This window comes from Eleutherodactylus coqui, chromosome 13, assembly GCF_035609145.1.
Source record: "Eleutherodactylus coqui strain aEleCoq1 chromosome 13, aEleCoq1.hap1, whole genome shotgun sequence".
In the NCBI taxonomy this organism is placed as follows: domain Eukaryota; kingdom Metazoa; phylum Chordata; class Amphibia; order Anura; family Eleutherodactylidae; genus Eleutherodactylus; species Eleutherodactylus coqui.
In genome coordinates this window covers 1896896-1919895 of record NC_089849.1, presented here as the reverse complement: position 1 = coordinate 1919895, position 23000 = coordinate 1896896, and the positions used below count along the sequence as shown (strand labels likewise).

The window sequence follows — 23000 nt, the reverse complement described above, 5'->3', positions numbered from 1 at the left end:
AGAGCAGTGAGCCTGTGGCCCTCTCCGGAGGACGCGGTGATATGATGTAAGAGCAGTGAGCCTGTGGCCCTCTCCGGAGGTCGCGGTGATATGATGTAAGAGCAGTGAGCCTGTGGCCCTCTCCAGAGGACGCGGTGATATGATGTAAGAGCAGTGAGCCTGTGGCCCTCTCTGGAGGTCGCGGTGACGGTGATATGATGTAAGAGCAAGGAGCCTGTGGCCCTCTCCGGAGGACGCGGTGACGGTGATATGATGTAAGAGCAGTGAGCCTGTGGCCCTCTCCGGAGGTCGCGGTGATATGATGTAAGAGCAGGGAGCCTGTGGCCCTCTCCGGAGGTCGCGGTGACGGTGATATGATGTAAGAGCAGTGAGCCTGTGGCCCTCTCCGGAGGTCGCGGTGACGGTGATATGATGTAAGAGCAGTGAGCCTGTGGCCCTCTCCGGAGGACGCGGTGATATGATGTAAGAGCAGTGAGCCTGTGGCCCTCTCCGGAGGACGCGGTGACGGTGATATAATGTAAGAGCAGTGAGCCTGTGGCCCTCTCCGGAGGGCGCGGTCGCGGTGATATGATGTAAGAGCAGTGAGCCTGTGGCCCTCTCCGGAGGTCGCGGTGACATGATGTAAGAGCAGGGAGCCTGTGGCCCTCTCCGGAGGTCGCGGTGACATGATGTAAGAGCAGGGAGCCTGTGGCCCTCCCCGGAGGACGCGGTGATATGATGTAAGAGCAGGGAGCCTGTGGCCCTCTCCGGAGGTCGCGGTGATATGATGTAAGAGCAGTGAGCCTGTGGCCCTCTCCGGAGGACGCGGTGATATGATGTAAGAGCAGTGAGCCTGTGGCCCTCTCCGGAGGTCGCGGTGACGGTGATATGATGTAAGAGCAGTGAGCCTGTGGCCCTCTCCGGAGGACGCGGTGATATGATGTAAGAGCAGGGAGCCTGTGGCCCTCTCCGGAGGACGCGGTGATATGATGTAAGAGCAGGGAGCCTGTGGCCCTCTCCGGAGGACGCGGTGATATGATGTAAGAGCAGGGAGCCTGTGGCCCTCTCCGGAGGACGCGGTGATATGATGTAAGAGCAGGGAGCCTGTGGCCCTCTCCGGAGGTCGCGGTGATATGATGTAAGAGCAGGGAGCCTGTGGCCCTCTCCGGAGGTCGTGGTGATATGATGTAAGAGCAGTGAGCCTGTGGCCCTCTCCGGAGGTCTCGGTGATATGATGTAAGAGCAGGGAGCCTGTGGCCCTCTCCGGAGGTCTCGGTGATATGATGTAAGAGCAGGGAGCCTGTGGCCCTCTCCGGAGGACGCGGTGATATGATGTAAGAGCAGGGAGCCTGTGGCCCTCTCCGGAGGACGCGGTGATATGATGTAAGAGCAGGGAGCCTGTGGCCCTCTCCGGAGGTCGCGGTGATATGATGTAAGAGCAGGGAGCCTGTGGCCCTCTCCGGAGGTCGTGGTGATATGATGTAAGAGCAGTGAGCCTGTGGCCCTCTCCGGAGGTCTCGGTGATATGATGTAAGAGCAGGGAGCCTGTGGCCCTCTCCGGAGGTCGCGGTGATATGATGTAAGAGCAGGGAGCCTGTGGCCCTCTCCGGAGGACGCGGTGACGGTAACATGATGTAAGAGCAGTGAGCCTGTGGCCCTCTCCGGAGGACGCGGTGACGGTGATATGATGTAAGAGCAGGGAGCCTGTGGCCCTCTCCGGAGGACGCGGTGACGGTGATATGATGTAAGAGCAGGGAGCCTGTGGCCCTCTCCGGAGGTGACGGTGATATGATGTAAGAGCAGGGAGCCTGTGGCCCTCTCCGGAGGTCGCGGTGATATGATGTAAGAGCAGGGAGCCTGTGGCCCTCTCCGGAGGACGCGGTGATATGATGTAAGAGCAGGGAGCCTGTGGCCCTCTCCGGAGGTCGCGGTGATATGATGTAAGAGCAGGGAGCCTGTGGCCCTCTCCGGAGGACGCGGTGATATGATGTAAGAGCAGGGAGCCTGTGGCCCTCTCCGGAGGTCGCGGTGATATGATGTAAGAGCAGGGAGCCTGTGGCCCCCTCCGGAGGACGCGGTGATATGATGTAAGAGCAGGGAGCCTGTGGCCCTCTCTGGAGGTCTCCACTTGCAGTAACTTCCCTCACCTGGCGGACGCAGCTCCCGTTTCCATAGACTTTCTGCTCGCATTCCCTCCGGTTTTTTTATGCACCCAAAAAAAAAAAAAAACAATCCAAAAAACCGGAGAATGCGCGCAGAAAGCCTGTGGAAACGGGAGCTGCGTCCTTCCTGCGGCGTCCTGCGAGGCGGGCGCGTCCATCAGTTGCGCTAACGGCGTATTTCCACAATCCTGTTGACTGTAATGGGCCCACCTACCGCATGCCGCCATCTTAGTCACAGACGTCATATACGTGCGCAAATACGCAAATCAGCGGGGATTGTGCCGCCCGTAGAAGGGAGCGGGCGCATCTGAGGGTCAGATTTACTTCCCAGGCCTGCAGCCATGAAGTATGTGACCCCCTCGGATCTCCCTCGGGGTCACATGGAACTTGGCGGCTCAAACCGGCTTTGTACGTGATTAAAATAAAGTCAAGCGGCAGATTGGCGACTTCCAGAAGCCGCGCCGCATTACAAGCCGGCCGCCGAGCTGCTGAAAGGGAGCACACCAGGGGCTAATTGGGAATCCGGCGCTCTATCTGCTCTTCTCTGCTGGATCCTGCGAGCCGCTGCCGCCCAGAATGAGCCCCCCGCCGCCGCGCTGCACTTCAGCCACCTTCCTGAAGAGCAAGAGGCATCACCGGGGCAACCGCATGTAGAGCGGATAATCCGGGGTAACCGGGGGCGCCAGCACAGCCATGACACTTCACTCATGAGGGCGGCTTAGGAGAAAAACCATTTATGGAGAGACACCGCACCGTATCCTGCCCCCCGTGTGATACCGCGCCGACATATCCCCCCCGTGTGATACCGCGCCGACATATCCCCCCCGTGTGATACCGCGCAGCACTGTATCCCCAGATAATACCACATGGCGTCTTAGCTGCATTATACAAGGCATATCCCCAGATAATACCACAGGGCATATCCCCTGGACAATATCACACGGCGTCATATCCGCATTATACAGGCTATATCCCCAGATAACCCCACACGGGGCCATATCCGCATTATATGGGGCACATTACATGGAGAATATCCCGGAATACCCAGAACATACACCTTAGTCCATTATGTAAGGACGGGCGCTGCCTGCATCATGTGACACCCTATGATGTAGTAAGTCAGGTTTACTATGAGGGATACTTGGCCCCCCGCTGCGGGGTTATACTGCTGATAGCTGTGACGGCTCTCTTGCAGCCTCCTGACATTCATGGTGCTGACTGTAGTGCGCTGAGCGGCCGCCGCGCTTATTCTCTTTACGACAGTCAAATACGCGCCAAACTATCACAAAGTGGCGCTTTTAATATAGTCAGCACAGAACACCGCCGGCCGCCGCACGGGCGCAATATGAGGCCGCGGGGAGGTAAGTGCGGATATAGAACACTTATCAACACCGAGAGCGCTACCGGCGTAGAAAACCACCCGACTATATGATGTGACCGGAGGAGACGGGTATATAGCGGGCGGCAGAGTATATACCCACACTGTGTAGAACCCCTGGCAGGAGACATATACAGGAATATATACCGTATGTACACACAGCCGGCAGCGCAGGGAGGAGGGGGAGGAATATATATATAATGGCTGGAGATACATATATACCCGCCTGCACATACAGGAGTGTATATATATACATATAGCCGGCAGCGCAGGGAGGAGGAGGAGGAATATATAATGGCTGGAGATACATATATACCCGCCGGCACACACAGGAGTGTATATATATATATATATAGCGCCGGCAGTGCAGGGAGGAGGGTGTATGTATATATAACGGCTGGAGACACATATATACCCGCCGGCACATACAGGAATATATATATACATACAGCCGGCAGCGCAGGGAGGGGGGGTGTATGTATATATAACGGCTGGAGACACATATATACCCGCCGGCACATACAGGAGTATATATATACACAGCCGGCAGTGCAGGGAGGAGGGTGTATGTATATATAACGGCTGGAGATACATATATACCCGCCTGCACATACAGGAGTATATATATACACACACACATACAGCCGGCAGCGCAGGGAGGAGGATACATATATACCCGCCGGCACACACAGGAGTATATATATACACAGCCGGCAGTGCAGGGAGGAGGGTGTATGTATATATAACGGCTGGAGATACATATATACCCGCCTGCACATACAGGAATATATATACAGCCGGCAGCGCAGGGAGGAGGGGGAGGAATATATATATATAATGGCTGGAGATACATATATACCCGCCTGCACATACAGGAGTATATATATATACACACACACATACAGCCGGCAGCGCAGGGAGGAGGATGCATATATACCGGCGGCTGCACGCAGGGCCCCCGGCTCTCACCTACCTGTCGCTCCCGCCGCCGCTGCAGGTGTCGCTCCTCCGGCCGCCGCTTCTCCACTGAGCCCGGAGCCGCCCCACCGCAGCCCCGCCCGCTCCGTCATAGCCCCGCCCCATCGCGGCCGCTCCGCCCACCGCCGAATCTCACGTCCAACGGAGAGCCGGAGTGCGAGGTAAGTACCGCTGGCGACTATAAATAGCAGGGAGGTAGGTAGGTACTTATAGTGAAGTACTGCTGTTCTCTTGGTGACTACTTATAGCGGGCGGTAAGTACCTGCTGCAGTCCTGGCAACTACTTCTAGCAGGAGGTAAGTAGCGTTGGAGTCCTGGCGACTACTTCTAGTGGGAGGTAAGTACCGTTGGTGAATGCTTCTAGCGGGAGGGAAGTACTTTCTGCAGTCCTGGTGACTACTTCTAGCGGGAGGTAAGTACTATTGATAACTGCCTCTAGTGGGAGGTAAGTAGCTGCTGCAGTCCTGGCGACTAATTCTAGCAGGAGGTAAGTACCTGCTGCAGTCCTGGCGACTACTTTTTGCGGGAGGTAAGTACCGTTGGTGACTGCCTCTATCCGGAGCTAAGTAGCTGCTGCAGTCCTGGCGACTACTTCTGGCGGAAGGTAAGTAGCTGCTGCAGTCCTGGCATCTAATTCTAGCGGGAGGTAAGTACCTGCTGCAGTCCTGGAGACTACTTTTAGCGGGAGGTAAGTACCATTGGTGACTGCTTCTAGTGGGAGGTAAGTACCTGCTGGAGTCTGGGTGACTACTTCTAGCGGAAGGTAAGTACTGTTGGTGACTGCCTCTAGCAGAAGGTAAGTAGCTGCTGCAGTCCTGGCGATTAATTCTAGCGGGGGGTAAGTACCTGCTGCAGTCCTGGCAACTACTTCTAGCGGGAGGTAAGTAGCTTCTGCAGTCCTGGCGACTACTTCTAGGGGAAGGTAAGTACTGTTGATGACTGCCTCTAGCAGGAGGTAAGTGCTGTTGATGACTGCTTCTAGAGGGAAGTAAGTACCTTCTGCAGTCCTGGCGACTACCTCTAGCGGGAGGTAAGTACTGTTGGTGACTACTTCTAGCGGGAGGTAAGTAGCTGCTGCAGTCCGTGCAACTACTTCTAGCGGGAGGTAAGTACTGTTGGTGACTACTTCTAGCGGGAGGTAAGTAGCTGCTGCAGTCCGTGCAACTACTTCTAGCGGGAGGTGAGTACTGTTGGTGACTACTTCTAGTGGGAGGTAAGTACGGTTGATGACTGCCTCTAGCGGGAGGTAAGTACCTGCTGCAGTCCTGGCGACTACTTGTAGCGGGAGGTAAGTACCATTGGTGACTGCCTCTAGCAGGAGGTAAGTACCTGCTGCAGTCCTGGCATCTAATTTTAGTGGGAGGTAAGTACCTGCTGCAGTCCTGGCGACTACTTTCAGCGGGAGGTAGGTACCTGCTGCAGTCCTGGCGACTACTTTCAGCGGGAGGTAGGTACCTGCTGCAGTCCTGGCGACTACTTCTAGCGGGACGCAAGTACCTGTTGCAGTCTTGGCGCCTACCTCTAGCGGGAGGTAAGTACCATTGGTGACTGCTTCTAGCGGAGGTAAGTACCTGCTGGAGTCCTGGTGACTACTAGTGGGAGGTAAGTACTGTTGATGACTGCTTCTAGCGGGAGGTAAGTACTGTTGATGACTGCTTCTAGCGGGAGGCAAGTGCCTGTTGCAGTCCTGGCGACTACCTCTAACGGGAGGTAAGTACCATTGGTGACTGCTTTTAGTGGGAGGAAAGTACCTGCTGGAGTTTGGGTGACTGCTTTTAGTGGGAGGTAAATACCTTCTGCAGTCCTGGCAACTACTTCTAGCAGGAGGTAAGTACCTGCTGCAGTCCTGGCGACTACTTCTAGTGGGAGGTAAGTACCTGCTGCAGTCCTGACGACTACTTCTAGCCGGATGTAAGTAGCTTCTGCAGTCCTGGCGACTATTTCTAGGGGAAGGTAAGTACTGTTAATGATTGCCTCTAGCCGGAGGTAAGTACTGTTGATGACTGCCTCTAGCGGGAGGTAAGTACCTTCTGCAGACCTGGCGACTACTTCTAGCGGGAGGTAAGTACTGTTGGTGACTGCTTCTAGCGGAAGGTAAGTCACTTCTGCAGTCCTGGCGACTACGTCTATCGGGAGGTAAGTACTGTTAGTGACTGGTTCTAGCGGGAGGTAAGTACCTGTTGCAGTCCTAGCGACGACCTTCTGCAGCCCGTTTCAGAATACGGACCAAAATGTGATTGTTCGCAGCAAGAGAAGCCGAGTCATCCTGCAGATCTGATACATTGTGACGGCTACAAACACCCATGATGTCATAGCGAGCGCGCCAGCCTCTCGGGCTCTTAGGCTCTTCCTCGGGCTCTTCGCTGGGCGCTTCGTCGGGCTCTTCGTCGGGCTAAACGAAGAGCCCGAGAGGTTGGCGAGCTCGCTATGACATCATGTACGCTGGTAGCCATTACACGGTCCCATATCTGCAGGATGACCCGGCTTCTCTTGCTGCGAACACTCACATTTTGCTCTTCTGGCGACAGCGGGTCGGACCTTTGTTTTCAGAATACGGACCAAAATGGGACATCTTGCATTCTTTTAGGTCCGCCCACTGCGCATTTGTGGAGGCGGAGGGTTTCGTTCTCTGTTTTGCGCGAAGCGTATTTTCAGCCGCGTCGATGGGTCTTTAGTGTGGGGCGGCGTACAAGAAGTTTGTGCCCCTCTCTCGTGCGGTGGTTGTTTGGTCGTCCCCGTCCGTCTAGATCTGGTGCCCAGTGCTGCCCTCGCTGGGCGCCGCCATTCTCCGAGATCGACCTTACTAACGATCAGTAACCTGCGGCCGTCGCATCAGTCAGAAAACTGCTGATGAGAAAAAAATCTATTTTCAGATCTGAGCGACGTCCCCGCAGGAGGCGAACGCCAAAGTCCCGCCATGGCGGCCACAAACGTCAGGCGTGCCATCTACAGGAAAGTGCCGCCATTGATACCAGCCGCGCTGGCGGGAGTCTCTGCGGACACATTACTCGCTGCAGATTACTTTATCTTCAGCCCAACAAGACGACTTCTCAGTGATTCACGAGGAGCCGCCGGCGCTCAACTCATATCTGTACTGGGAAGTCAGTGGCTGATTGCCAGGGAAGCTGCAGAGCATCGCCTCTACTCAGCGGCTCACTAGAGGTTCTAGAAGAGAAGGCTGCAGAGCATCGCCTCTACTGAGCGGCTCACTAGAGGTTCTAGAAGAGAAGGCTGCAGAGCATCGCCTCTACTCAGCGGCTCACTAGAGCTTCTAGAAGAGAAGGCTGCAGAGCATCGCCTCTACTAAGCCACACACTAGAGGTTCTAGAAGAGAAGGCTGCAGAGCATCGCCTCTACTCAGCGGCTCACTAGAGCTTCTAGAAGAGAAGGCTGCAGAGCATCGCCTCTACTGAGCGGCTCACTAGAGCTTCTAGAAGAGAAGGCTGCAGAGCATCGCCTCTACTGAGCGGCTCACTAGAGCTTCTAGAAGAGAAGGCTGCAGAGCATCGCCTCTACTGAGCGGCTCACTAGAGCTTCTAGAAGAGAAGGCTGCAGAGCATCGCCTCTACTGAGCGGCTCACTAGAGCTTCTAGAAGAGAAGGCTGCAGAGCATCGCCTCTACTCAGCGGCTCACTAGAGCTTCTAGAAGAGAAGGCTGCAGAGCATCGCCTCTACTGAGCGGCTCACTAGAGCTTCTAGAAGAGAAGGCTGCAGAGCATCGCCTCTACTGAGCGGCTCACTAGAGCTTCTAGAAGAGAAGGCTGCAGAGCATCGCCTCTACTCAGCGGCTCACTAGAGCTTCTAGAAGAGAAGGCTGCAGAGCATCGCCTCTACTAAGCCACACACTAGAGGTTCTAGAAGAGAAGGCTGCAGAGCATCGCCTCTACTGAGCGGCTCACTAGAGCTTCTAGAAGAGAAGGCTGCAGAGCATCGCCTCTACTGAGCGGCTCACTAGAGCTTCTAGAAGAGAAGGCTGCAGAGCATCGCCTCTACTGAGCGGCTCACTAGAGCTTCTAGAAGAGAAGGCTGCAGAGCATCGCCTCTACTGAGCGGCTCACTAGAGCTTCTAGAAGAGAAGGCTGCAGAGCATCGCCTCTACTGAGCGGCTCACTAGAGGTTCTAGAAGAGAAGGCTGCAGAGCATCGCCTCTACTGAGCGGCTCACTAGAGCTTCTAGAAGAGAAGGCTGCAGAGCATCGCCTCTACTGAGCGGCTCACTAGAGCTTCTAGAAGAGAAGGCTGCAGAGCATCGCCTCTACTAAGCCACGCACTAGAGGTTCTAGAAGAGAAGGCTGCAGAGCATCGCCTCTACTAAGCGGCTCACTAGAGGCTCTAGAAGAGAAGGCTGCAGAGCATCGCCTCTACTGAGCGGCTCACTAGAGCTTCTAGAAGAGAAGGCTGCAGAGCATCGCCTCTACTGAGCGGCTCACTAGAGCTTCTAGAAGAGAAGGCTGCAGAGCATCGCCTCTACTAAGCCACGCACTAGAGGTTCTAGAAGAGAAGGCTGCAGAGCATCGCCTCTACTAAGCGGCTCACTAGAGCTTCTAGAAGAGAAGGCTGCAGAGCATCGCCTCTACTGAGCGGCTCACTAGAGCTTCTAGAAGAGAAGGCTGCAGAGCATCGCCTCTACTGAGCGGCTCACGAGCTTCTAGAAGAGAAGGCTGCAGAGCATCGCCTCTACTGAGCGGCTCACTAGAGCTTCTAGAAGAGAAGGCTGCAGAGCATCGCCTCTACTGAGCGGCTCACTAGAGCTTCTAGAAGAGAAGGCTGCAGAGCATCGCCTCTACTGAGCGGCTCACTAGAGCTTCTAGAAGAGAAGGCTGCAGAGCATCGCCTCTACTGAGCGGCTCACTAGAGGTTCTAGAAGAGAAGGCTGCAGAGCATCGCCTCTACTGAGCGGCTCACTAGAGCTTCTAGAAGAGAAGGCTGCAGAGCATCGCCTCTACTGAGCGGCTCACTAGAGCTTCTAGAAGAGAAGGCTGCAGAGCATCGCCTCTACTAAGCCACGCACTAGAGGTTCTAGAAGAGAAGGCTGCAGAGCATCGCCTCTACTAAGCGGCTCACTAGAGGCTCTAGAAGAGAAGGCTGCAGAGCATCGCCTCTACTGAGCGGCTCACTAGAGCTTCTAGAAGAGAAGGCTGCAGAGCATCGCCTCTACTGAGCGGCTCACTAGAGCTTCTAGAAGAGAAGGCTGCAGAGCATCGCCTCTACTAAGCCACGCACTAGAGGTTCTAGAAGAGAAGGCTGCAGAGCATCGCCTCTACTAAGCGGCTCACTAGAGCTTCTAGAAGAGAAGGCTGCAGAGCATCGCCTCTACTGAGCGGCTCACTAGAGCTTCTAGAAGAGAAGGCTGCAGAGCATCGCCTCTACTGAGCGGCTCACGAGCTTCTAGAAGAGAAGGCTGCAGAGCATCGCCTCTACTGAGCGGCTCACTAGAGCTTCTAGAAGAGAAGGCTGCAGAACATCGCCTCTACTGAGCGGCTCACTAGAGGTTCTAGAAGAGAAGGCTGCAGAGCATCGCCTCTACTGAGCGGCTCACTAGAGCTTCTAGAAGAGAAGGCTGCAGAGCATCGCCTCTACTGAGCGGCTCACTAGAGCTTCTAGAAGAGAAGGCTGCAGAGCATCGCCTCTACTGAGCGGCTCACTAGAGCTTCTAGAAGAGAAGGCTGCAGAGCATCGCCTCTACTGAGCGGCTCACTAGAGCTTCTAGAAGAGAAGGCTGCAGAGCATCGCCTCTACTGAGCGGCTCACTAGAGCTTCTAGAAGAGAAGGCTGCAGAGCATCGCCTCTACTGAGCGGCTCACTAGAGGTTCTAGAAGAGAAGGCTGCAGAGCATCGCCTCTACTAAGCCACGCACTAGAGGTTCTAGAAGAGAAGGCTGCAGAGCATCGCCTCTACTGAGCGGCTCACTAGAGGTTCTAGAAGAGAAGGCTGCAGAGCATCGCCTCTACTGAGCGGCTCACTAGAGGTTCTAGAAGAGAAGGCTGCAAAGCATCGCTTCTACTGAGCGGCTCACTAGAGGTTCTAGAAGAGAAGGCTGCAGAGCATCGCCTCTACTGAGTGGCTCACTAGAGCTTCTAGAAGAGAAGGCTGCAAAGCATCGCTTCTACTGAGCGGCTCACTAGAGCTTCTAGAAGAGAAGGCTGCAGAGCATCGCCTCTACTGAGCGGCTCACTAGAGCTTCTAGAAGAGAAGGCTGCAGAGCATCGCCTCTACTGAGCGGCTCACTAGAGGTTCTAGAAGAGAAGGCTGCAAAGCATCGCTTCTACTGAGCGGCTCACTAGAGCTTCTAGAAGAGAAGGCTGCAGAGCATCGCCTCTACTGAGTGGCTCACTCAAGTTTCTAGAAGAGAAGGCTGCAGAAAAACACAGCATGACCGTCACTTCAACTGCCTACCTGTTGGGGCATGAGGAGATATGCCCGGGCAGCACTATGCCAGGCATGCAGATGGGCAGCTCCCTGGTCCCCCTGGAAATGCTACCACCATCCTGTTCCTGAGAGAGAGCAGCGGCGCCCACAGCTGAACATCATTATTCAACACCTTCAATTTGTTCCTTCTACTCCAATCACATCCAGAGCTGCACTCACTATCCCGCGGTTACATCATGTCTTATCCTCCAGTCACCTCCAGAGCTGCACTCACATCATGTCTTATCCTCTAGTCACATCCAGAGCTGCACTCACTATCCTGCGGTTACATCATGTCTTATCCTCTAGTCACCTCCAGAGCTGCACTCACTATCCTGCGGTTACATCATGTCTTATCCTCTAGTCACCTCCAGAGCTGCACTCACTATCCTGCGGTTACATCATGTATTATCCTCCAGTCACATCCAGAGCTGCACTCACTATCCTGCGGTTACATCATGTCTTATCCTCTAGTCACATCCAGAGCTGCACTCACTATCCCGCGGTTACATCATGTCTTATCCTCCAGTCACATCCAGAGCTGCACTCACTATCCTGCGGTTACATCATGTCTTATCCTCCAGTCACATCCAGAGCTGCACTCACTATCCTGCGGTTACATCATGTCTTATCCTCTAGTCACATCCAGAGCTGCACTCACTATCCCGCGGTTACATCATGTCTTATCCTCCAGTCACCTCCAGAGCTGCACTCACTATCCTGCGGTTACATCATGTCTTATCCTCCAGTCACCTCCAGAGCTGCACTCACTATCCCGCGGTTACATCATGTCTTATCCACCTGTGGAGGTGATTGGAGGATAAGACATGATGTAACAGCAGAATAGTGAGTGCAGCTCTGGAGGTGATTGGAGGCCTGTAGTCCCTCCGTGCTGCCGTGCGAGCAGCTGCATCCCTTATTCTGCCCGTGTTCTTCCATCCTCCGCTGGGATCTTCTGACACACAATTGTTCCACTTCAAGAGTAAATTGTGGAATAGCTGCGCCGCCGCCCCTCCCCCACCGCACCTGCGCACCATTTATTTACTGCTCCCACTGGAGATGGAGGATGGGGGTGGTTGTACTGGGCACAGCGGGGGATGCTTGCCATGCTGCAGAGTCTCCCGCGCCATTCTCTCTTGGCAGCCCGCTGCTAGTCACATGACTGCTTACATGGTAAGAAACGCTCTGCAGCCCCTCGTTCAGACTCGGCCGGCCCTCCAGGTCTACAGCGGCTGGGTGGTCTGTGCAGGTCCGGCCCCCTCACCCTGAGGATGCGCCGCTGCCCCTCGTTTCTGCCCCCGCTCTGCGTTTCCTGCCGCTGGTTATTTTTACGTCTCGCCGGATGAATTATTTATCCTTTCTGGATCAGAATAATAAAGATTTCTATTTGTGGCTCCGATAAATCTGAAGTGACGGGAAAAGCGTGCGGCATCCGCCTGGTGATGGCGCTAATGAGGCCGCTATGCCGCCGCTCGCACTGTCGCTCTCGGCTGTCGCCGCCGGTCCCACTGTCGCTCTCGGCTGTCGCCGCCGGTCCCACTGTCGCTCTCGGCTGTCGTTGTCGGTCGCTCTGTCGCTCTCGGCTGTCGCCGCCGGTCCCACTGTCGCTCTCGGCTGTCGTTGTCGCTCGCACTGGCGCTCTCAGCTGTCGCCGCCGGTCCCACTGTCGCTCTCGGCTGTCGTTGTCGGTCGCACTGTCGCTCTCGGCTGTCGCCGCCGGTCCCACTGTCGCTCTCGGCTGTCGTTGTCGGTCGCTCTGTCGCTGATTACACGGTTGCAGTGGGCTAGGCGTGTCACATTGGCGCCGGTCGCACTGTCGCTCTCGGCTGTCGCCGCCGGTCCCACTGTCGCTCTGTCGCTGATTACACGGTTGCAGTGGGCTCGGCGTGTCACATTGGCGCCCCCTCCGCCCCGTGTTCGCTGCCTCCATCTGCGGTTTTGTGGTTAATCTCAGAATAATACAGGAAGTTTAAACGGATGAAAGGCGAAGCTTCCTGCGCTGGAGGAGTCGCTGCACGACACTGATGATTCAGCACTTCATGTCACGCAGGGAAGCAGCTGAGATTTCCTGCTGCGGCACCCCCCCCCCCCCCCCCCAGCAGTCATGCACCTCCTACAGCAGACATGCGGTTCCTACAGCAGTCATGCGCCCCCCCCCCCCTCAGCAGTCATGCGCCCCCCCCCCCCCCCCTCAGCAGTCATGCACCTCCTACAGCAGTCATGCGCTTTCCACCTGTGGCAGGACTCCATAGATCCTCCGGCGCCCCTCGTCGCGGCAGTGATAGAGCTCCGCAGTGGGGACCTTTTTCCATGCGTGCCCTGCAGCAGCTCCGGCGGCGCGGTCTGACCATACGACGACGATCTGCCAGGTTTACTACAAATGGAGAAACATGAGGAAAGGTGACCGAGAATAATCAGTCGTCTCATAAAGAATGGCGCAGGACGTACGGACATTCCCGCTGCAGTCAGATACATGCAGCACGCTGCAGGCGCGCCGTACAGGACACCATGGGACCTATACCAAGGGGCCTGCCGTCTCTACCCCCAGAAGGGGAGCCTCTTGTCCGGGAGGTAGGGGTGTGGCCAGAACCCGAAGGGGCTTATTGACGCCCCCCTAGGGGTTCCCTGTCCGACGGTGGGCCCTGCCTCATCGCCCCCTCTGTGATGCCAATATATATATATATACACACATACATTACAGGGGATGGAACAAGTAGAAGACCAGGTTTATGACAGAGATGAATCCCCCCGGCCCCCGTGGCCCCTGTGGCCCCCGTTATCGGTACAAACCAACAGAATCCTGTGCTTGTATAAATCTGCACAGCCTGCGAGTAACTTCACAGGGGGGCGCTGTGACTCCCACCCACATATCGCGCTCCCCACCGTGTGATGGGCGAGGAGTTCAGGGCAAGACAGCCTCAGATCACTTCGGGAAGAAGCGATCCTGTCAGAGCGGCGGCGGAAGATTCCAGAGGCTTTAAATGAGAGATCGGGCGACGCCGGCCCCACTGAAACCACATTCATTCAGGCCACCGCAGATCTACACTGGGGCTCAGCTCTGGTGCGCAGCGCCCTCTTCAGGCCACCACAGATCTACACTGGGGTTCAGCTCTAGTGCGCAGCGCCCTCTTCAGGCCACCACAGATCTACACTGGGGTTCAGCTCTGGTGCGCAGCGCCCTCTTCAGGCCACCACAGATCTACACTGGGGTTCAGCTCTGGTGCGCAGCGCCCTCTTAAGGCCACCACAGATCTACACTGGGGTTCAGCTCTGGTGCGCAGCGCCCTCTTCAGGCCACCACAGATCTACACTGGGGTTCAGCTCTGGTGTGCAGCGCCCTCTTCAGGCTATCACAGATCTACACTGGGGTTCAGCTCTGGTGCGCAGCGCCCTCTTCAGGCCACCACAGATCTACACTGGGGTTTAGCTCTGGTGCACAGCGCCCTCTTCAGGCCACCACAGATCTACACTGGGGTTCAGCTCTAGTGCGTAGCGCCCTCTTCAGGCCACCATAGATTTACACTGGGGCGCAGCTCTGGTGTGCAGCGCCCTCTTCAGGCCTTCACAGACCTACACTGGGGTTCAGTTCTAGTGCGCAGCGCCCTCTTCAGGCCACCACAGATATACACTGGGCTTCAGATCTGCTGGGCAGCGCCCTCTTCAGGCCACCACACATCTACACTGGGGTTCAGCTCTGGTGCACAGCGCCCTCTTCAGGCAACCATAGATTTACACTGGGGCGCAGCTCTGGTGCGCAGCGCCCTCTTCAGGCCACCACAGATCTACACTGGGGCTCAGCTCTGGTGCGCAGCGCCCTCTTCAGGCCACCACAGATCTATACTGGGGGTCAGCTCTGCTGGGCAGCGCCCTCTTCAGGCCACCATAGATCTACACTGGGGTTCAGCTCTGCTGGGCAGCGCCCTCTTCAGGCCACCACAGATCTACACTGGGGTTCAGCTCTGGTGCGCAGCGCCCTCTTCAGGCCATCACAGATCTACACTGGGGTTCACCTCTGCTGGGCAGCGCCCTCATCATGCCACCACAGATCTACACTGGGACTCAGCTCTGGTGTGCAGCGCCCTCTTCAGGCCACCACAGATCTACACTGGGCTTCACCTCTGCTGGACAGCGCCCTCATCATGCCAACACAGATCGACACTGGGGTTCAGTTCTGCTGGGCAGCGCCCTCTTCAGGCCACCACAGATCTACACTGGGCTTCAGATCTGCTGGGCAGCGCCCTCTTCAGGCCACCACAGATTTACACTGGGGCGCAGCTCTGGTGCGCAGCGCCCTCTTCAGGCCTTCACAGATCTACACTGGGGTTCAGTTCTAGTGTGCAGCGCCCTCTTCAGGCCATCACAGATCTACTCTGGGCTTCAGATCTGCTGGGCAGCGCCCTCTTCAGGCCACCACACATCTACACTGGGGTTCAGCTCTGGTGCACAGCGCCCTCTTCAGGCAACCATAGATTTACACTGGGGCGCAGCTCTGGTGCGCAGCGCCCTCTTCAGGCCACCACAGATCTACACTGGGGCTCAGCTCTGGTGCGCAGCGCCCTCTTCAGGCCACCACAGATCTATACTGGGGGTCAGCTCTGCTGGGCAGCGCCCTCTTCAGGCCACCATAGATCTACACTGGGGTTCAGCTCTGCTGGGCAGCGCCCTCTTCAGGCCACCACAGATCTACACTGGGGTTCAGCTCTGGTGCGCAGCGCCCTCTTCAGGCCATCACAGATCTACACTGGGGTTCACCTCTGCTGGGCAGCGCCCTCATCATGCCACCACAGATCTACACTGGGACTCAGCTCTGGTGTGCAGCGCCCTCTTCAGGCCACCACAGATCTACACTGGGCTTCACCTCTGCTGGACAGCGCCCTCATCATGCCAACACAGATCGACACTGGGGTTCAGTTCTGCTGGGCAGCGCCCTCTTCAGGCCACCACAGATCTACACTGGGCTTCAGATCTGCTGGGCAGCGCCCTCTTCAGGCCACCACAGATTTACACTGGGGTTCAGTTCTAGTGTGCAGCGCCCTCTTCAGGCCATCACAGATCTACTCTGGGCTTCAGATCTGCTGGGCAGCGCCCTCTTCAGGCCACCACACATCTACACTGGGGTTCAGCTCTGGTGCGCAGCGCCCTCTTCAGGCCACCATAGATTTACAGTGGGGCGCAGCTCTGGTGTGCAGCGCCCTCTTCAGGCCATCACAGATCTACACTGGGCTTCAGTTCTAGTGTGCAGCGCCCTCTTCAGGCCACCACACATCTACACTGGGGTTCAGCTCTGGTGCGCAGCGCCCTCTTCAGGCCACCACAGATCTACACTGGGCTTCAGATCTGCTGGGCAGCGCCCTCTTCAGGCCACCACACATCTACACTGGGGTTCAGCTCTGGTGCGCAGCGCCCTCTTCAGGCCACCATAGATCTACACTGGGGCGCAGCTCTGGTGTGCAGCGCCCTCTTCAGGCCTTCACAGATCTACACTGGGGTTCAGTTCTAGTGTGCAGCGCCCTCTTCAGACCACCACAGATCTACACTGGGGTTCAGTTCTGGTGCGCAGCGCCCTCTTCAGGCCACCACAGATCTACACTGGGGTTCAGCTCTGGTGCGCAGCGCCCTCTTCAGGCCACCGCAGATCTACACTGGGGTTCAGCTCTGCTGGGCAGCGCCCTCTTCAGACCACCACAGATCTACACTGGGGTTCAGTTCTGCTGGGCAGCGCCCTCTTCAGCACACCACAGATCTACACTGGGGTTCAGCTCTGGTGGGCAGCGCCCTCTTCAGGCCATCACAGATCTACACTGGGGCTCAGCTCTAGTGCGCAGCGCCTTCTTCAGACCACCACAGATCTACACTGGGGTTCAGTTCTGCTGGGCAGCGCCCTCTTCAGGCCACCACAGATCTACACTGGGGTTCAGCTCTGGTGGGCAGCGCCCTCTTCAGGCCATCACAGATCTACACTGGGGTTCAGCTCTGGTGTGCAGCGCCCTCTCCAGGCCATCACAGATCTACACTGGGGTTCAGCTCTGGTGCACAGCGCCCTCTTCAGGCCATCACAGATCTACACTGGGGTTCAGTTCTGCTGGGCAGCGCCCTCTTCAGGCCACCACAGATCTACACTGGGGCTCAGCTCTGGTGCGCAGCGCCCTTTCAGGCCACCACAGATCTACACTGGGGTTCAGCTCTGGTGCGCAGCGCCCTCTTCAGGCCACCACAGATCTACACTGGGGTTCAGTTCTGCTGGACAGCGCCCTCTTCAGGCCACCACAGATCTACACTGGGCTTCAGATCTGCTGGGCAGCGCCCTCTTCAGGCCACCACACATCTACACTGGGGTTCAGCTCTGGTGCGCAGCGCCCTTTTCAGGCCACCATAGATTTACACTGGGGCGCAGCTCTGATGTGCAGCGCCCTCTTCAGGCCTTCACAGACCTACACTGGGGTTCAGTTCTAGTGTGCAGCGCCCTCTTCAGGCCACCACAGATATACACTGGGCTTCAGATCTGCTGGGCAGCGCCCTCTTCAGGCCACCACACATCTACACTGGGGTTTAGCTCTGGTGCGCAGCGCCCTCTTCAGGCCACCATAGATTTACACTGGGGCGCAGCTCTGGTGTGCAGCGCCCTCTTCAGGCCTTCACAGATCTACACTGGGGTTCAGTTCTAGTGTGCAGCGCCCTCTTCAGGCCATCACAGATCTACACTGGGGTTCAGCTCTGGTGCACCGCGCCCTCTTCAGGCCATCACAGATCTACACTGGGGTTCAATTCTGCTCGGCAGCGCCCTCTTCAGGCCACCACAGATCTACATTGGGGTTCAGCTCTGGTGCGCAGCGCCCTCTTCAGGCCATCACAGATCTACACTGGGGTTCAGCTCTGCTGGGCAGCGCTCTCTTCAGGCCACCACAGATCTATACTGGGGTTCAGCTCTGGTGCGCAGCGCCCTCTTCAGGCCATCACAGATCTACACTGGGGTTCACCTCTGCTGGGCAGCGCCCTCATCATGCCACCACAGATCTACACTGGGACTCAGCTCTGGTGTGCAGCGCCCTCTTCAGGCCACCACAGATCTACACTGGGGTTCAGCTCTGGCGCGCAGCGCCCTCTTCAGGCCATCACAGATCTACACTGGGGTTCAGCTCTGGTGCACAGCGCCCTCTTCAGGCCATCACAGATCTACACTGGGCTTCACCTCTGCTGGACAGCGCCCTCATCATGCCAACACAGATCGACACTGGGGTTCAGTTCTGCTGGGCAGCGCCCTCTTCAGGCCACCACAGATCTACACTGGGCTTCAGATCTGCTGGGCAGCGCCCTCTTCAGGCCACCACACATCTACACTGGGGTTCAGCTCTGGTGCGCAGCGCCCTCTTCAGGCCACCATAGATTTACACTGGGGCGCAGCTCTGGTGCGCAGCGCCCTCTTCAGGCCTTCACAGATCTACACTGGGGTTCAGTTCTAGTGTGCAGCGCCCTCTTCAGGCCACCATAGATTTACACTGGGGCGCAGCTCTGGTCCACAGCGCCCTCTTCAGGCCTTTACAGATCTACACTGGGGTTCAGTTCTAGTGTGCAGCGCCCTCTTCAGGCCATCACAGATCTACACTGGGCTTCAGATCTGCTGGGCAGCGCCCTCTTCAGGCCACCACACATCTACACTGGGGTTCAGCTCTGGTGCGCAGCGCCCTCTTCAGGCCACCATAGATTTACACTGGGGCGCAGCTCTGGTGTGCAGCGCCCTCTTCAGGCCATCACAGATCTACACTGGGCTTCAGTTCTAGTGTGCAGCGCCCTCTTCAGGCCACCACAGATCTACACTGGGCTTCAGATCTGCTGGGCAGCGCCCTCTTCAGGCCACCACACATCTACACTGGGGTTCAGCTCTGGTGCGCAGCGCCCTCTTCAGGCCACCATAGATCTACACTGGGGCGCAGCTCTGGTGTGCAGCGCCCTCTTCAGGCCTTCACAGATCTACACTGGGGTTCAGTTCTAGTGTGCAGCGCCCTCTTCAGACCACCACAGATCTACACTGGGGTTCAGTTCTGGTGCGCAGCGCCCTCTTCAGGCCACCACAGATCTACACTGGGGTTCAGCTCTGGTGTGCAGCGCCCTCTTCAGACCACCACAGATCTACACTGGGGTTCAGTTCTGCTGGGCAGCGCCCTCTTCAGGCCACCACAGATCTACACTGGAGTTCAGCTCTGGTGGTCAGCGCCCTCTTCAGGCCATCACAGATCTACACTGGGGTTCACCTCTGCTGGGCAGCGCCCTCTTCAGGCCACCACAGATCTACACTGGGGTTCAGCTCTGGTGCGCAGCGCCCTCTTCAGGCCACCACAGATCTACACTGGGGCTCAGCTCTAGTGCGTAGCGCCCTCTTCAGGCCACCACAGATCTACACTGGGGTTCAACTCTGGTGCGCAGCGCCCTCTTCAGCACACCACAGATCTACACTGGGGTTCAGTTCTGCTGGGCAGCGCCCTCTTCAGGCCACCACAGATCTACACTGGGGCTCAGCTCTGGTGCGCAGCGCCCTTTCAGGCCACTACAGATCTACACTGGGGTTCAGCTCTGGTGCGCAGCGCCCTCTTCAGGCCACCACAGATCTACACTGGGGTTCAGATCTGCTGGGCAGCGCCCTCTTCAGGCCACCACACATCTACACTGGGGTTTAGCTCTGGTCCACAGCGCCCTCTTCAGGCCTTTACAGATCTACACTGGGGTTCAGTTCTAGTGTGCAGCGCCCTCTTCAGGCCATCACAGATCTACACTGGGCTTCAGATCTGCTGGGCAGCGCCCTCTTCAGGCCACCACACATCTACACTGGGGTTCAGCTCTGGTGCGCAGCGCCCTCTTCAGGCCACCATAGATTTACACTGGGGCGCAGCTCTGGTGTGCAGCGCCCTCTTCAGGCCATCACAGATCTACACTGGGCTTCAGTTCTAGTGTGCAGCGCCCTCTTCAGGCCACCACAGATCTACACTGGGCTTCAGATCTGCTGGGCAGCGCCCTCTTCAGGCCACCACACATCTACACTGGGGTTCAGCTCTGGTGCGCAGCGCCCTCTTCAGGCCACCATAGATCTACACTGGGGCGCAGCTCTGGTGTGCAGCGCCCTCTTCAGGCCTTCACAGATCTACACTGGGGTTCAGTTCTAGTGTGCAGCGCCCTCTTCAGACCACCACAGATCTACACTGGGGTTCAGTTCTGGTGCGCAGCGCCCTCTTCAGGCCACCACAGATCTACACTGGGGTTCAGCTCTGGTGTGCAGCGCCCTCTTCAGACCACCACAGATCTACACTGGGGTTCAGTTCTGCTGGGCAGCGCCCTCTTCAGGCCACCACAGATCTACACTGGAGTTCAGCTCTGGTGGGCAGCGCCCTCTTCAGGCCATCACAGATCTACACTGGGGTTCACCTCTGCTGGGCAGCGCCCTCTTCAGGCCACCACAGATCTACACTGGGGTTCAGCTCTGGTGCGCAGCGCCCTCTTCAGGCCACCACAGATCTACACTGGGGCTCAGCTCTAGTGCGTAGCGCCCTCTTCAGGCCACCACAGATCTACACTGGGGTTCAACTCTGGTGCGCAGCGCCCTCTTCAGCACACCACAGATCTACACTGGGGTTCAGTTCTGCTGGGCAGCGCCCTCTTCAGGCCACCACAGATCTACACTGGGGCTCAGCTCTGGTGCGCAGCGCCCTTTCAGGCCACTACAGATCTACACTGGGGTTCAGCTCTGGTGCGCAGCGCCCTCTTCAGGCCACCACAGATCTACACTGGGGTTCAGATCTGCTGGGCAGCGCCCTCTTCAGGCCACCACACATCTACACTGGGGTTTAGCTCTGGTGCGCAGCGCCCTCTTCAGGCCACCATAGATTTACACTGGGGCGCAGCTCTGGTGTGCAGCGCCCTCTTCAGGCCTTCACAGATCTACACTGGGGTTCAGTTCTAGTGTGCAGCGCCCTCTTCAGGCCATCACAGATCTACACTGGGGTTCAGCTCTGGTGCACCGCGCCCTCTTCAGGCCATCACAGATCTACACTGGGGTTCAATTCTGCTCGGCAGCGCCCTCTTCAGGCCACCACAGATCTACATTGGGGTTCAGCTCTGGTGCGCAGCGCCCTCTTCAGGCCATCACAGATCTACACTGGGGTTCAGCTCTGCTGGGCAGCGCTCTCTTCAGGCCACCACAGATCTATACTGGGGTTCAGCTCTGGTGCGCAGCGCCCTCTTCAGGCCATCACAGATCTACACTGGGGTTCACCTCTGCTGGGCAGCGCCCTCATCATGCCACCACAGATCTACACTGGGACTCAGCTCTGGTGTGCAGCGCCCTCTTCAGGCCACCACAGATCTACACTGGGGTTCAGCTCTGGCGCGCAGCGCCCTCTTCAGGCCATCACAGATCTACACTGGGGTTCAGCTCTGGTGCACAGCGCCCTCTTCAGGCCATCACAGATCTACACTGGGCTTCACCTCTGCTGGACAGCGCCCTCATCATGCCAACACAGATCGACACTGGGGTTCAGTTCTGCTGGGCAGCGCCCTCTTCAGGCCACCACAGATCTACACTGGGCTTCAGATCTGCTGGGCAGCGCCCTCTTCAGGCCACCACACATCTACACTGGGGTTCAGCTCTGGTGCGCAGCGCCCTCTTCAGGCCACCATAGATTTACACTGGGGCGCAGCTCTGGTGCGCAGCGCCCTCTTCAGGCCTTCACAGATCTACACTGGGGTTCAGTTCTAGTGTGCAGCGCCCTCTTCAGGCCACCATAGATTTACACTGGGGCGCAGCTCTGGTCCACAGCGCCCTCTTCAGGCCTTTACAGATCTACACTGGGGTTCAGTTCTAGTGTGCAGCGCCCTCTTCAGGCCATCACAGATCTACACTGGGCTTCAGATCTGCTGGGCAGCGCCCTCTTCAGGCCACCACACATCTACACTGGGGTTCAGCTCTGGTGCGCAGCGCCCTCTTCAGGCCACCATAGATTTACACTGGGGCGCAGCTCTGGTGTGCAGCGCCCTCTTCAGGCCATCACAGATCTACACTGGGCTTCAGTTCTAGTGTGCAGCGCCCTCTTCAGGCCACCACAGATCTACACTGGGCTTCAGATCTGCTGGGCAGCGCCCTCTTCAGGCCACCACACATCTACACTGGGGTTCAGCTCTGGTGCGCAGCGCCCTCTTCAGGCCACCATAGATCTACACTGGGGCGCAGCTCTGGTGTGCAGCGCCCTCTTCAGGCCTTCACAGATCTACACTGGGGTTCAGTTCTAGTGTGCAGCGCCCTCTTCAGACCACCACAGATCTACACTGGGGTTCAGTTCTGGTGCGCAGCGCCCTCTTCAGGCCACCACAGATCTACACTGGGGTTCAGCTCTGGTGTGCAGCGCCCTCTTCAGACCACCACAGATCTACACTGGGGTTCAGTTCTGCTGGGCAGCGCCCTCTTCAGGCCACCACAGATCTACACTGGAGTTCAGCTCTGGTGGGCAGCGCCCTCTTCAGGCCATCACAGATCTACACTGGGGTTCACCTCTGCTGGGCAGCGCCCTCTTCAGGCCACCACAGATCTACACTGGGGTTCAGCTCTGGTGCGCAGCGCCCTCTTCAGGCCACCACAGATCTACACTGGGGCTCAGCTCTAGTGCGTAGCGCCCTCTTCAGGCCACCACAGATCTACACTGGGGTTCAACTCTGGTGCGCAGCGCCCTCTTCAGCACACCACAGATCTACACTGGGGTTCAGTTCTGCTGGGCAGCGCCCTCTTCAGGCCACCACAGATCTACACTGGGGCTCAGCTCTGGTGCGCAGCGCCCTTTCAGGCCACTACAGATCTACACTGGGGTTCAGCTCTGGTGCGCAGCGCCCTCTTCAGGCCACCACAGATCTACACTGGGGTTCAGTTCTGCTGGGCAGCGCCCTCTTCAGGCCACCACAGATCTACACTGGGCTTCAGATCTGCTGGGCAGCGCCCTCTTCAGGCCACCACACATCTACACTGGGGTTTAGCTCTGGTGCGCAGCGCCCTCTTCAGGCCACCATAGATTTACACTGGGGCGCAGCTCTGGTGTGCAGCGCCCTCTTCAGGCCTTCACA

At 57.3% G+C, this 23000-nt stretch overlaps 1 protein-coding gene across 3 annotated transcripts in view; it reads right to left on the bottom strand.

Annotated features, from left to right (window-relative positions):
- SULF2 (sulfatase 2) overlaps window positions 1-4566 on the bottom strand; it is a 98928-nt gene extending 94362 nt beyond the window's left edge. Inside the window, exon 1 of one of the 3 annotated variants that reach the window (XM_066588140.1) lies at window positions 4493-4566. The gene's annotated coding sequence lies outside the window, so the exon portion shown is untranslated. Of the gene's footprint in view, window positions 1-4488 lie in introns of all 3 variants that reach the window. The other 2 variants (XM_066588142.1, XM_066588141.1) reach the window with 2 other exon arrangements.
- Window positions 4567-23000: the final 18434 nt, after the last annotated feature.